Raw genomic sequence first — 13,881 nt, 5'->3', positions numbered from 1 at the left:
ATTAAGAACCCGAGAATCAACAGCAGAGTTGAAGAAAAGTATTGACGCAAACAACATCTACATTTGTGAACGACACTTTAAGCCTGAATGCATTCTAACATGTGAGTATATAGTTGCATTTTGTGCGCCTATTTATTGTTGCCAATATTGATTACATTCGTGACTAATTAGAATGTTAGAACAAAGGGCCATTCATGCATAACAAACTGCTTGTTGTTAATGCTGTTTCTAATTTTTCTTTAAGATCCAAAAAGAAAGGTCTTGGTAACTGGCAGCATTCCCACCGAGAACTTGTTGACCAAAAGTCATGATAAACCTACGAAAGAGCATCGAGATTTGATGAGGTTTGTTGATGTTGACATGCCATCAACGTCCACGTCTGTGCCGACATATTAACGCTCAAAGATCTGACAAATGTGATCGAAAAGAATACTATCTGGACGGTGAAATTTAATAGTGACAAAAGTGCAAAGCTTGAGTACGACGACAAGTCCAATATCATCCCAAAATTTACAGTTGATGTGAATACTGGCTTAGAATTTACTGTGTGTGTGTATAACTGGCCCATTCTAGACGACCACAGTATATACCAGGAAAGAAAGAGATGCCTTAAAACGTTGGACGATGCCATGGAAATGTTAAGGTTAGTTACCAACTCTAACCTGTGCAGGCTTGCCACAAGATATTGATGCCATGATATGGGAGCAGCAGATGAAGTTGTTTCAAGCTAAAAAGATGGGAAGAAGATATCACCCCCAATTTATTCGATCTTTGCATGGCAAGTCTGCAGCCTCCTACAGAGAGTTAAGAAGGAGTGGGGCATTGGTTTTACCCAGTGAGAGAGTTCTTCGCCATTACAAGAACTATTTCAAGCCTAAAGCTGGAATAAATTTGGATAACATTGAATCTCTGCGGGAAAAGGCGGCTACCTTGACAGGCATTCAACTGTATCTGGTGTTGGTTATGGATGAGATGAAAATCCAGTCTAACCTTGTCTTTGACAAGTACTCTGGTGAGTTAATAGGGTTTGTTGATCTTGGGGATCCAATGACAAACTATGCCAGTCTGGGTGAAGAAGATGTAATGGCAACCCATGCACTTGCATTTTTGTGGGTAGCCTGCACATGCGCGGGTAACCGCTATGTAGTCGAAAAAATGTCCGGATCTGTGTGTGTTTGTGTGGGTGCCACATCTTCGGCAATCGTCAGATATACGAAAGTTGACAAACAGTACGTTCGTTTCACGATTGCCTATGCTTCTTCTACTTCCGGAAAATTTTATTGTTTTCGAAGGACGGAATTGTCAAATTTTAAAGCGTAGGTGAGTACTTTAAAGTTTGTGTATTTTTTGTGACATTTGTATTTTTTATTGCTCGTTTTTCTACCGTGTTCGAGGAATTTCGATCACAATCGGATTATCGGAGCGTACATATTATATATTCGGGGCAAATTTGCCTGCACTGACGGTTTGTCAGGCGCTCTACATGTCGGAGGTGCACCTATCAAAATCAAATCACTGAATCAAATCACATCAAATCAATCAAATAACCTGGAGCCATTGTTGCTCGCACTGGTCGTCATAGATCAGGGTACTATTCGCGTGAAAGGCCACGTATCAAAACTAAACCTAGCCATTGTGCATTGTGCAGGTATTGAAATTAAACCTAGCCATTGTGCAGGTATTGAAATTGAACCCAGCCATTGTGCAGGTATTTAAAACGACAGCCGTTGTGCTGGTATACTCAAGCAAACTATTTAGCCAACTTGCAGTTACAACACTTTTTAACAAATATACGGACAATCTTATAATATACCCAAATATTACCTGCCGACTTGCAGGCAAATTACTGACAAATAAGACACTTTTTAAAGTCAAGAATTGACATTTGGTTTCTGAGTTCTAGACCATAAATATGGGTGTGACTATTGAAGTTTATCGCGCCAGGATTGGTTCACATCACAATTTTACAGATTGTCGCAACAGTCTGTGTCGTCCTAAAGGTATACTTTGGAATCAATTACTATTAATGTTTTACCTTAATGTATTCTGTTTGCCTTATCTCAAAAGCCAGTTTGAATAAGAGCCAAAAAAACAGTGAATTATGCTTATGGTATGTTCAAATGGTATACTATAATAATGTTTATGTGCCATTATTGCTAAGACTTTCAAAATGATGTGGAGGAAAATCCAGGTCCTAGGACTATAAATAATATAGTTGACCCTGCTTGTACAATCCATGCTGATTTTAATCAAGGTAATGACTTAATGTTTGGTGTGAATGCTGCTAAGCAGTGTGTTGCCATGTCACTATATGCAATTGTTTACAAAGAAATTAAATCAGTCAATATTTGGGACAAGTCAATTCTAAACACAATTTTAATAAGTGGAAACAGTTTGTATTTTATTCTTTAAACTATAAAAGTTGTTTACTTACAATTGGTATGAACACTGTGGCAATCATGATGCCTTTTCCTGATGTGTTTAAAGTGTTTGATTCTCATTCACAAGATATGTACGGTACACCATCTGCATTGCATTACTGTGTTTTGATATCAGTGGAAGGGATAGAAAATCTTGGAGAGTATTTTTGGTTAACATCAAGGTGCAATGAAGCAAATGTTGTTTTGCCATTTGAGTTAAAAGGTGTAAAGTGTATCACTAACAATGATTTAGAGACACTAGTATTGTCTACAGAAGATAATGCAAATACAGATATGACAGATACTACTCAGCTACTTGAACAACATAATGTTAACAGAAAAGAATTGAACAATCAAATAATTGGTAATACATGTAGAAAAGGGCGAGACCAGATGAGTCCACTCAGCAAAGGGAAGCTAAACTTACAAAAAAAAAGAAATGCTAAGAAAGTAAGAAGGCAAAATGAGTCAGCAGAGGAAAAAGAAGCTAGACTTGCAAAAAATAGAAATGCTGAGAAATTAAGAAGACAAAATGAGTCAGCAGAAGAAAAGGAAGTTAGGCTTGCAAAAAATAGAAATGCTGTGAAAGTAAGAAGACAAAATGAATCAGCAGAGGAAAAGGAAGCTAGACTTGCAAAAAATAGAAGTGCTGAGAAAGTAAGAAGACAAAATGAGTCAGCAGAGGAAAAGGAAGCTAGACTTGCAAAAAATAGAAATGCTGAAATAGTAAGAAGACAAAATGAGTCAGCAGAGGAAAAGGAAGCTAGACTTGCAAAAAATAGTAATGCTAAGAAAGCAACAAAACAAAATGAAACTACTGAGCAAAGGAATGCAACAATTGCAAAAGAGAAAGAAAGAAAGAGAGCTTCTAGAAAAAATACTTGCTCTGAAAAGCAAAAAAAAAGGGAATGAATCACATTCAGTTCAAAATATTGCAAATGCTGAGAATTGTTACTTCCCTAGTGAAGATATTGATACATTGACACTTGTGAGAAATTTTCATAATTCTGTATCTGCAGGACCTTTGTATGTTTGCACTTGCTGTGACCAATTATAGTATAAACATTCTGTTTCTCTGGCAGACAGACTAAGAATGGTCAATCCTGATATAACCAAGTATCTACAAAATATAAAAAGTGTTGATAACATTGAATGGCTTTGTCAAACTTGTAGCAACCATTTAAAGAAAAGCAAAGTCCCCCCTTGTGCAATTGCTAATGGCATGAAATTTCCAGAAAGACCTTCTTTCTTTGATCTAAATGAACTAGAATGTCGACTTATTGCTCCTCGGTTGGCATTTCAAAAGATTTTTCAAGCCCCAAGAGGTGGCCAACTCAAGATTACTGGTAATGTTGTCAATGTGCCTGCAGATGTAAACAGCATTGTTAATGTGCTGCCCAGACTATCAGATGAGATGGGTACTATTAAAGTTCAACTTAAACGAAGATTACAATACAAAAGCTCTTCACTTTCAATGAATATAAAACCCCTCACAAAGTAATGCAAGCAACTGCATGGTTAATTAACACAAGTGCTTTGTATCAAGATCAAGGAATTATAATAAACCAGAATTGGTTGAGAAACCTGGAAGAGTCATTCAATGTGACCAGTGATATTGAAACATCAAATGGTGCAGATGATTTAACATCAAACCTCCCTGAAGATGAATGGAGTGAGGCTGAAGCAGAAATACCAGCTGGTGTAACTGATAGTATGTTGACTCCTCCAGACTTTGTCACTGATAGTGAAAGACAGGAAATCTATAATGTTGCTCCTGGTGAAGGTAACAGGCTGTTAAGTAAATTTAAAGATCAGTACTCTGAAGAAATGTCATATCCAGGCATATTTCTTGGACAAAAAAGACCTGATGAAAAACAAAGGTTAAGAAGTGTTTACTATAGTGACATATGTAAATCTGAGTTAAGAAGATCTGATCGACGAGCTGCCATGTGTGTTGAAAATATATTCTTCAAACCTAAGAACTTACAAATGAAATTCTTGATTGGTCAGTCGCAGATTGCACTCCGAAAAAACAAAATAGGTAACAGAACACTTACTGCTGGAGACCTAAAAACTACAGAAGGTTTACAAAGTTTAATAAACCATGGTGATGGTTTCAGATTCTTGAAAACTCTTAGGGGTTCACCACCTTATTTTGAACGAGCCAAAAGACTTGTTTGCCATGATTCGTCAGTTAGGACCAGCATCATTTTTTTGCAGTTTCTCGTCAGTCAAAACCAAATGGAATCATTTATTAAGAGTTCTTGGTAAACTTATTGATCACAAGGATTATAGTGATGATGAATTGAACAATCTCAATTGGGAGGAAAGGTGTTGACTAATACAAAGTGACCCAGTAACCTGTTCAAGACATTTTGATTTTCAGTTCAATACCTTCTTAAAAGATGTCTTAATGAGTGAGCTTGCTCCATTAGGAAAAATTAAACATTGGTTTTATAGAGTTGAATACCAACAGCAAGGATCACCTCATATTCATATGTTGATATGGCTTGAAAATGCACCTGTGTTTGGTGTTGATAAAGATGAAGATGTTGCTTATATTGATAGCATAATTACGTGCAGCAAACCAGAAGATGGTACAGAATTACTTATCTTGTAAATAGACAGACACAAAGACATTCTCATACTTGCAGGAAAAAGTCTAAAAATATTTGTAGATTCAACTATCCACAACCACCAATCAGATGTACTCAGATTCTTTATCTACTCGATGGAGATATCTCTTCAACTGTTGCTAAAGCCAGCAAAGAACTGTGGAAAGAGATTAACACGAAGCTAAATGATTTTAAGGAAGGTAAAGACATTACTTTTGATGAATTAGTACAAGAGTTAGGTGTTTCGGAACGGCAATATATTCTTGCTATACGATCATCTTTGAATACTTCGACAATCTTCTTTAAAAGAAGTCCAAATGAATTAAGAATCAATAATTACAATCCTGTTTGCCTTCGGGCATGGCAAGCAAACATGGACATTCAATATGTCTTAGATGTATATGCATGTGCAATGTATATTGTATCATATATTTCCAAAGGTCAAAAAGGAATGAGTGAATTATTGCGTAAAGCTTGTGCTGAAGTGAAAGAAGGTAATACAAATATCAAAGAGCAAGTTCGTGATATTGGCAACAAATTTTTTGAATTCAGTTGAAATATGTGCACAAGAAGCCGTGTATATTGTTTTGCAGCTTCCAATGCGAAAATCGTCATGTAATGTAATTTTCATTAACACATCTCCTCCTTCTGAAAGAGTCGAATTACTTAAACCATTGAGTGAAATAGAGAAAATGTCTGATGAATCAGAAGAAATTCAGTCTGGTGGTCTTTTAAAAAGATATGTAGAACCACCTGATTGTTTGCAAAATGTGACCCTGGCCGATTGGGCAGCATGGTACGACTCTAGTGGTCAAAAAACATATAGGAAAACAAACAAGCCTGACGTTAATAATCTTCCATTGGAAAATAATGATGAAAATAATGACCACGAGTTGTTAATAAATGACGATAATCTTCATGTTGTAAAAACTCCTGAAAATATGAAAATAAGGAAAAGATCTCGAGCTAGAGTAATCCGAAGGTGTCTGGTTCAATAAAGAGACTCAACCTGAAAAACATTATCGCAAGTTAATTATGCTCTTTACTCCTTGGCGAAATAAGCAAACTGATTTGATGGGAAATTATTCCTATTTTGAAGAGCACTATTTAGCTCGAAATGAAGAAATCAGTAAGCAAATGGAACAATATGCTGTTTGTAGTGAAGACTTAAATGAAATTGGACATCATTTAGACGAATGTGATGATGATGCTTTTGATACCATTGCACCTGTGACACAAGATGTTGAACGACATGATCAGAATGAAGGATGCGTGGATACACATCCTGATTTAAACGAAACATTTGATCATCTTGCTGAGAATTTGGGCATACCGTCTTCTTTACCAAATAATGAGCCGTTGATTTTAAATGAAATGCAAGATAAGGAATATCAAGCCTTAGTTCAGCTGGTAAATAAGAAGCAAAGAGAATTCTTCTATCATGCTCTGCATTTGATAAAAACATTTACGCATTTCTCAGTGGAAGTGGAGGTGTCGGAAACTCTCACCTTATTAAATCGATATACCAGGCAGCATTGAAGTATTACAATTCACGAGCAGGGGACGATTTTCATCGTGTTCATATATTATTGCTTGCTCCAACAGGAAAAGCTGCATATCTTATAAAAGGTAACACGATTCACAGTGCCTTGCGCATTCCAGCCAGACAGTCATTCAAAAGTTATAAACCATTAGATTCTGGAAGACTGAATATGATGAGATGCCAACTAAGTTCATTAAAGTTAATATTGCTTGATGAGATATCAATGGTTGGCAACAGCATGTTCACCATTCAATTGAACAACCGTTTAAAAGATTTAAAAGGTAGTAAAGAAGATTTTGGCGGTGTCAGCATAATCACAATAGGTGACTTATTTCAACTCAAACCTGTAATGGATGGTTACATTTTTACAGATGTTCAGTCTTTAAGTTTTTATGATGTTCTTTTCCCAAACTTATGGAGAAAATATTTTAGAATGTTTGAGCTTGATGAAATCATGCGACAGAGAGAAAGCAAGTTTTTTGCAGAGATACTTAATCGACTTCGTGAAGGTAATCATACTCCGAGTGATCTACAAAAACTAAAGGAAAGATATTTTGAAGAGAGTGCTTGACCCAAAGAAGCCCCACGTTTATTCATTCAAAATGCTTTAGTTGATGAATACAATGATATAGATTATCAATCATTTTATTGTCATGATAAATACATAATCAGGGCACAAGATAGCGTAATTGGAGCCTGTTCAGCTGAACTGAAAGAAAAGATAATGAGACATATACCACATGTTCCTTTGAAAAATTCAAAACAGTTTGCTTATAAACTGCATATTGCTGTCGGACAACGAACAGAAATTGCGGTGAATATACGCACTGATGATGGTCTGACAAACGGTGCAAGTAATGTCATTAAGCATGTTCAATTGACTGATAATACTAAACCTTCTGGCATTGTTTGGCTTTAGTTTGACGACGAAGATGTTGGAAAGAAAACCCGACAAGAAAATAGAATTCTCTATGCTCGAAGTACATCTGTACTAAGTACTTGGACACCAATAAAACCTGTTACAAAGCAAATTGCTGTAGGTAAAATGAAGTCTGCTTAAGTTGTAAGAAAGCAATTTCCTTTGAGGCCAGCTGCCGCGAAAACGGTTCATCGATCACAAGGTGATACTCAGTTACAAATCGTCGTTAATTTAAATACAAAAAGAGCAATTCCTCATATTCATTACATTGCTCTAAGCCGAGTAACAACAATCGAAGGGCTATATATAACTGATCTGTGCGAAAGTAAGATTTCCGTTGATCCTAAAGTTGTAGAAGAAATGCACTTACTGAGAAATGAGTATAAATTAGATCTTTGTTTCACTCCGTTGTACATGCTGAATCCCAATGATTTAAAAATTTGCTATCTTAATGCAAGATCTTTGCACAAACACATTGAAGATATACAAAAAGATATTAATTATACGTCTGCTGATATCCTAATTTTTACCGAAACGAGATTTCGTCAAGAAGATCCTGGTGAAATGTACGCAATTGAAGGCCATGAGTTATTCAGAAATGACGATGTTTCAAATCTCAACCGTCCATATCATGAAACAGCTGTTTATTCTAAACTTCCTATGATTATTGGATATCCTTGTGCGAGAAACTTTCATGGAATCGAGGTAACTATTGTGAAGATGGTCAAACGTCCAGACCTAATTGTAATTGGAATATACAGATCTCCAACACTTGCATTATCATCTCTTTTGGCTGCCATTTCTACGACATTGGAGGAACATCCTTCTCCACAGGTTATAGTCATTGGAGACTTTAATGTCAACTGGCTTGATGAGATAGAACGAAGAATCTGTACAATCTTATGATCAATGCCAATGGCCTCGAGCAACTTATAACTAGTTCTACAACAGATAATGGAACATTGATTGATCATCTGTATACGAATTTGATTAAAGAGGATATCCAAACAGGTACTCTTGAAACTTACTTTAGTGATCACAAAGCAATTTGGGCCTCTCTAAAGGTAAGGGGGTAATCACATCCAGACATCCAGACGTATTGTCCAAGAAAAACCATAGTATTGACATGGTAAGATGAACCCAGGTAAGGAGGTAATCACGTCCGACTATAGCGTTAGCATGTTACAAGAACAACCATAGTATTGACATGGTTAGATGAACACAGGCCAATATTTATTGGCCTGGCTCCAATTTAACAAAAGGTAAGCATTTAATTCTTCGGAGTTTTTTTTTCATTTTCTCTTCTCATGCAATTTGACAATTTCCCTTTATTTTTAGGTTCCGGTGGCATATTTTCAAATTATTCACACAACGTCGAAGCTGAAACACTAATAATTTAAAGGTAAATAATAGATTCGTATTGCATACTAGCTATACATATGCATTTGTTTCTTTGATAACGCGAGTTTTTACTTTTTACAGGTCTGAATCAGCTACAATCACAAAGAAGTTTTAAAAATGTCCGTGTTGCTTGTTGCCAACGGCGTGGATCAACGCTAAATTAATCCGAAGATAAAAAGACCACAACACATATATCGGAAATCCTCTTTCCAGGCATCTTTTCTCCACATACCGCAACTGTAATCTGTTAATCGCAGCAACGATACCAAACAAGAACAAAGTTCTCTGGTACCTTACTGGTAAATGCTACTCATACCTTCCTGGTAACTACTACTGAGCAATACACATTTATATCAATGATGAATGATGGCATTCAATGTTGACTGATTGTCAGACTGATTACCACAGTGATAAGATATTGTCAACTGATAAATTTAAACTTGAAAAAGCCACACAGTTTTTTTGGACCTACAAACTGGTGCTATTATGTCCATGAATGATGGCATTCAATGTTGACTGATTGTCGGACTGATTACCACAGTGATAAGATATTGTCAACTGATAAATTTAAACTTGGAAAAAGCCACACAGTTTTTTTGGACCTATGATGAACTGGTGCTATTATGTCCAGCTAATTGATGCTGATAAGTTATCTGTAATCAACATTGGAAACCCACCTGTACCTTCCTGATGGATCAATGAAATCATACTATCATCTTCAGTTACAATCGTGAAACGTATTATCAATAAACTTTGGCAAACAAGTGGTATAATCTTACCGGAACAATACATTTTAACCTTTATTGACTATTAACATAACTATAAAATTGATTTATCAACAAAAGAACCAATCTTGTATGTAACAAAGATGTGCTGATCATCAAGGGACATCAAAATGAAATAATTTGAAAAAGTCTGAAACCTTCTTTTTCTCCTTCTAAACTAAGCTTTATGTTATCAGACGATGTGTGCCATTATCCCGGAACCTTACTCTCTTTTTTGTTCTGTTCACCTATTCTGCTTAAAAAAATTTCATTTCCTATCTCTTGTAAAAATGCTTTTATATATGTTTGATCTGTCGTAAAATGTATTTAATATAATAAAATATTATAATAAATAGATTGTGTAATAAATCGACTTCGTTATAACTATATTCAACCAGCTAACTATAGTGTGTTTATCCCGTTGTCTATGGCATTAGAACATAAGACAAGAAAAATAATATTTTATTGCATCAGTTGATATTTACTCACAACTATAGCAGCTTTATTGCGGTTAATAATGTTTTACAGGCTACCCACATGTACGCATTGCGTTCCTATTTTTGGTAAGAGGAATGTGCAGTGACCTCAAACATATCATTGCATATTATTTTGCTGGGAATGTCACTTCCTACCAGATAATGTCCATGTTCTGGAAGGTTGTAGGAGTGCTTGAGTTGTCATTAAACCTTTGGGTTATCGCCGCAGTCAATGATGGAACATCTCCAAATCGCAAGTTCTTTGAACTCCATTCCCAATTTATGAGTGATATGGACAGTGACATTATTTACAAGGTAGATCATGTTTTTGCCACTGATCGCTTCATCTACTTGTTTGCTGATGCATGCCATTTAATGAAGACCGCCCGGAATTGTTTATACAACTCTGGCTCTGGTTCCCGCAGTCATCTAATGTGGAACAATGATAGATATTTAATGTTCAGACACATTCCTGACCTTTTCTAGCAGTGATCAGCAGTTTGCCATGCACACATTGCCAAAACTGACACAAGATCATATAGTGTTAACTCCGTATAGTAAAATGAAGGTGAAGTTGGCAACACAGGTTCTTAGTCAGTCTGTGGCAACAGCATCGGAGGAAAAAGATGATGATGATGTTCTTGGTACAGCCAAATTTTGTAAGATGATGAATTATTTCTTCGACTGTGCAAATGTTAGGTTATTGACTGAGCATGTCAGAAGAAGGAATCATTTCATCAAACCTTACACTACCCAAGATGATGAGAGATTTGCTTGGTTGCGGGATGTCTTTTCGCAGTACCTGGAGAAGTGGAGAGAGAGCATCATGCAATGAGAGGGAATGTACACTGCTGATGACAGGGGTAAAATGTTTTTGTCAATACAGACTTACAAAGGCCTCAAAATTGATGTTCACTCACACATTGAGGCCATTCAGTTTTTACTTGCTGAAGGGTTCAAATATGTTTTGAGTGAGCGCTTCATGCAAGATGTGTTGGACTTCGGACATCAGAGAGCGAAAGGTGGTCGTGCAGACAATCCAACCGCACAGCAATTTGGTTATAATGACTTAACCATAGCAGCCCAGATAGATATTGCCCCAATATTGAGAGGCAATGTTGGAGGAAGATACAAGAAGCAGAAGTGGGGTGAAGTCAGTGATGCTCCGGTAAAGAAGAGGAAGAAACCCTCAAAGTAAAACTGTATATATTCTGGAGTTTGCTATTAACATTAGCAAGTAATATATCAGCATTAAAGTGGGTTAATTTTAGCCATAGTCATGAAATGGGTTGGATTAGAATACTAATAACTTATTATCTATATAAAATATGGTCACTTCATTGTCACATGTGCATTCTTCCATGCAACTAGCCAATAGTAGTGTGTTGGTGTGATTATTCAGTCATGATATTGCACATGGTTTAACTTACACTTGTGAAATATACAATACACCTTCAACATTAAAGTGATCATTTCTGCATAAACCAAGACTGCAACATAGATAATATCTATTGTCGAGATTAAGTCTGGGTTATGGCTACACTTTAAATGAAATATTTCATGTTTTTGCTTGTTTTTGTATTTAGGGATTTTCACAATCAAAAATGTTTAAGGGAAGGATGTAAAAATCATATACTCTTGGTATCTGCATTTTTGTAGCCTATCCCCTTATAGTTGCATGAAAATTTGTAGCCCATCCTTAAAAAATTATGACTTGTCCTTTCAGAAAAGTTAAAGGTACTAGCATAGAAAAATTTCCTTGCAATTATCAAAAATATTACCCCCTCAGTTCCCCAGCCCCCACCTCTTCTTCTACTGGTCCTTGAGAAATGAGGAATTTATAGAAACAATGCATGTAAAAATGCATGATTATGACAACATTTTTTTATTTACATAACTCATAATATCACTGGCTGGATACAGCCATACAGGTATATGGACTATTTCTATTGACTAGATTGTTTTAAATCCTTTCTCAATGCTTTTTTCTTTAGTTGTTTTTCTTTTATCTTGTGCTTAGTCAAATAATCTCTGGCATAAGAAAATGACCTGACTCTCAAATAAAGTTTGACAACATTTTCCAAGCACACTTTTTGTGTGGCACCGGATTGATCCACTCCTGCGGACATGACAATGTTATCCCACAGTGACTTGACTACAGGCGATGCTAAGGTATCACTGCATATAGCATCAGTGGGTATTTTTCTCAATGTGCCTTGGGCTGGTTTACTCATTTGCTTTCGGAATAAATATTCTGCTTCCTCTAAAATCCCTACCAGGTACATTGAAGGATTAACCAGTCCACGTCAAGAACGAGCAGAAATAAAGCTTGTTGACTGATCAGTTGACTTCATGCTTTGCAAGAGAGAATGTAGCTCCTCGTTTTGGTTTCCAGACTTTCGTTTGTTCTTTTGGAAAAGCTTCGAAACCACATAACCAGCAACATATGCGAATGGCCTACGCTCAGCTGAGTCAAGTTTTTTTATCTTTGTAGTTTCTGATTCCCCAGTATGTTCTCTACTGATTGAGTGATAAAATCCCACAAGATGATCAGGTATGTGAATCATTATCAGATTTGAAGCCTTGTAGTCCTTGCAGTCGAGCAATTCGCAGGCTCTTCCGATCAGAGCAAAAAACAATTCCACCAGTTTGTCTTGGTTTTTCTTCTTACAAAATGTTGCGAAAAGGGGATACAGGGCATTGAACAAAGCTTTGGTGGCAGTCACTGTCTTTACACTGTCGCTCATTTCAGTACCATATAATTTTCCCTCACTTATTTTGGTCTTAATCAATTCGACTATCGAAGCAAGGGCATCAAGCGAAAAAGACTTTAAAATTAACCATTGTTTGGCTGGAACTTGGCCATGTTTAGAGTTGAAATGTCTGGTAAGACTGCCTTTTGATTTGCAAACTTTGTCGCATTTCTTGCATGGGAAAGATTTGATGCCTTCTATTTCAACCAATGCATCATCGAATTCCTGATCGATTTCTTCGCCTTCCATCTCGGCAATAGTGACGCTTAGGTTCAACAAATATAAATCTGTCTCATTTTCTTCGAATTCATCGGTTTGATCACAGGTTTGGTCAACATCAGTCAAAGTGTTAGGTTCGCCAGCTTCGAATATAACATTTATGGCACCACTATCTTCATCGGCGATATTTCCCTCTTCCACGCTCCGAATTTCATCGCCAACATGCTCAAAATCTTCATAGACATCCATCTAAATCTATTTTGCTTGTAAACTACCTGCTGCTGTTGAAAAAATTTGACAATAGAACGATATTTTATATGTAATTTGATACACAATGTGTTTCAATCTGTTATTTGAATAATACCGCTCCTGTCATCAAGTTGAAATAATGCAGGCACAGGACCATGCTACATTTATTTATCCGGCTCTCAACATAAATTTGCGATCCCTTTGAAGTTTGTCAGCTAGCCTAACCATCTCCCTTCGATTAACTGTGGTGAAATTTGATGCAATCTTGTTATTTTCGAAAATATTTCCTCTTCGTGGCGGCTAAAACAAGAAAATCACACGTTATGGAGAGCTATGAAGAGGCTGATATTGGCGAGAATGTTGAATTACTGAAGGGAAGTCTACAAGAGCCGGAATTTGTGAATGTTGGCGAACATGAGTCTTTGGCGGAATCGATGTCTCAGTCGAAAGACCAAGAATACAATGCTTTTAATCTTGATATTTCACTCTCAATCTTAGATACAGAAACTGACAAATTGGACA

This window comes from Dendronephthya gigantea, unplaced genomic scaffold, assembly GCF_004324835.1.
Source record: "Dendronephthya gigantea isolate DGI-Jeju-01 unplaced genomic scaffold, DenGig_1.0 000085F, whole genome shotgun sequence".
NCBI lineage: Eukaryota > Metazoa > Cnidaria > Anthozoa > Malacalcyonacea > Nephtheidae > Dendronephthya > Dendronephthya gigantea.
The sequence above is the reverse complement of the archived record's forward strand: the minus strand, read 5'-3'. Positions refer to the sequence as shown.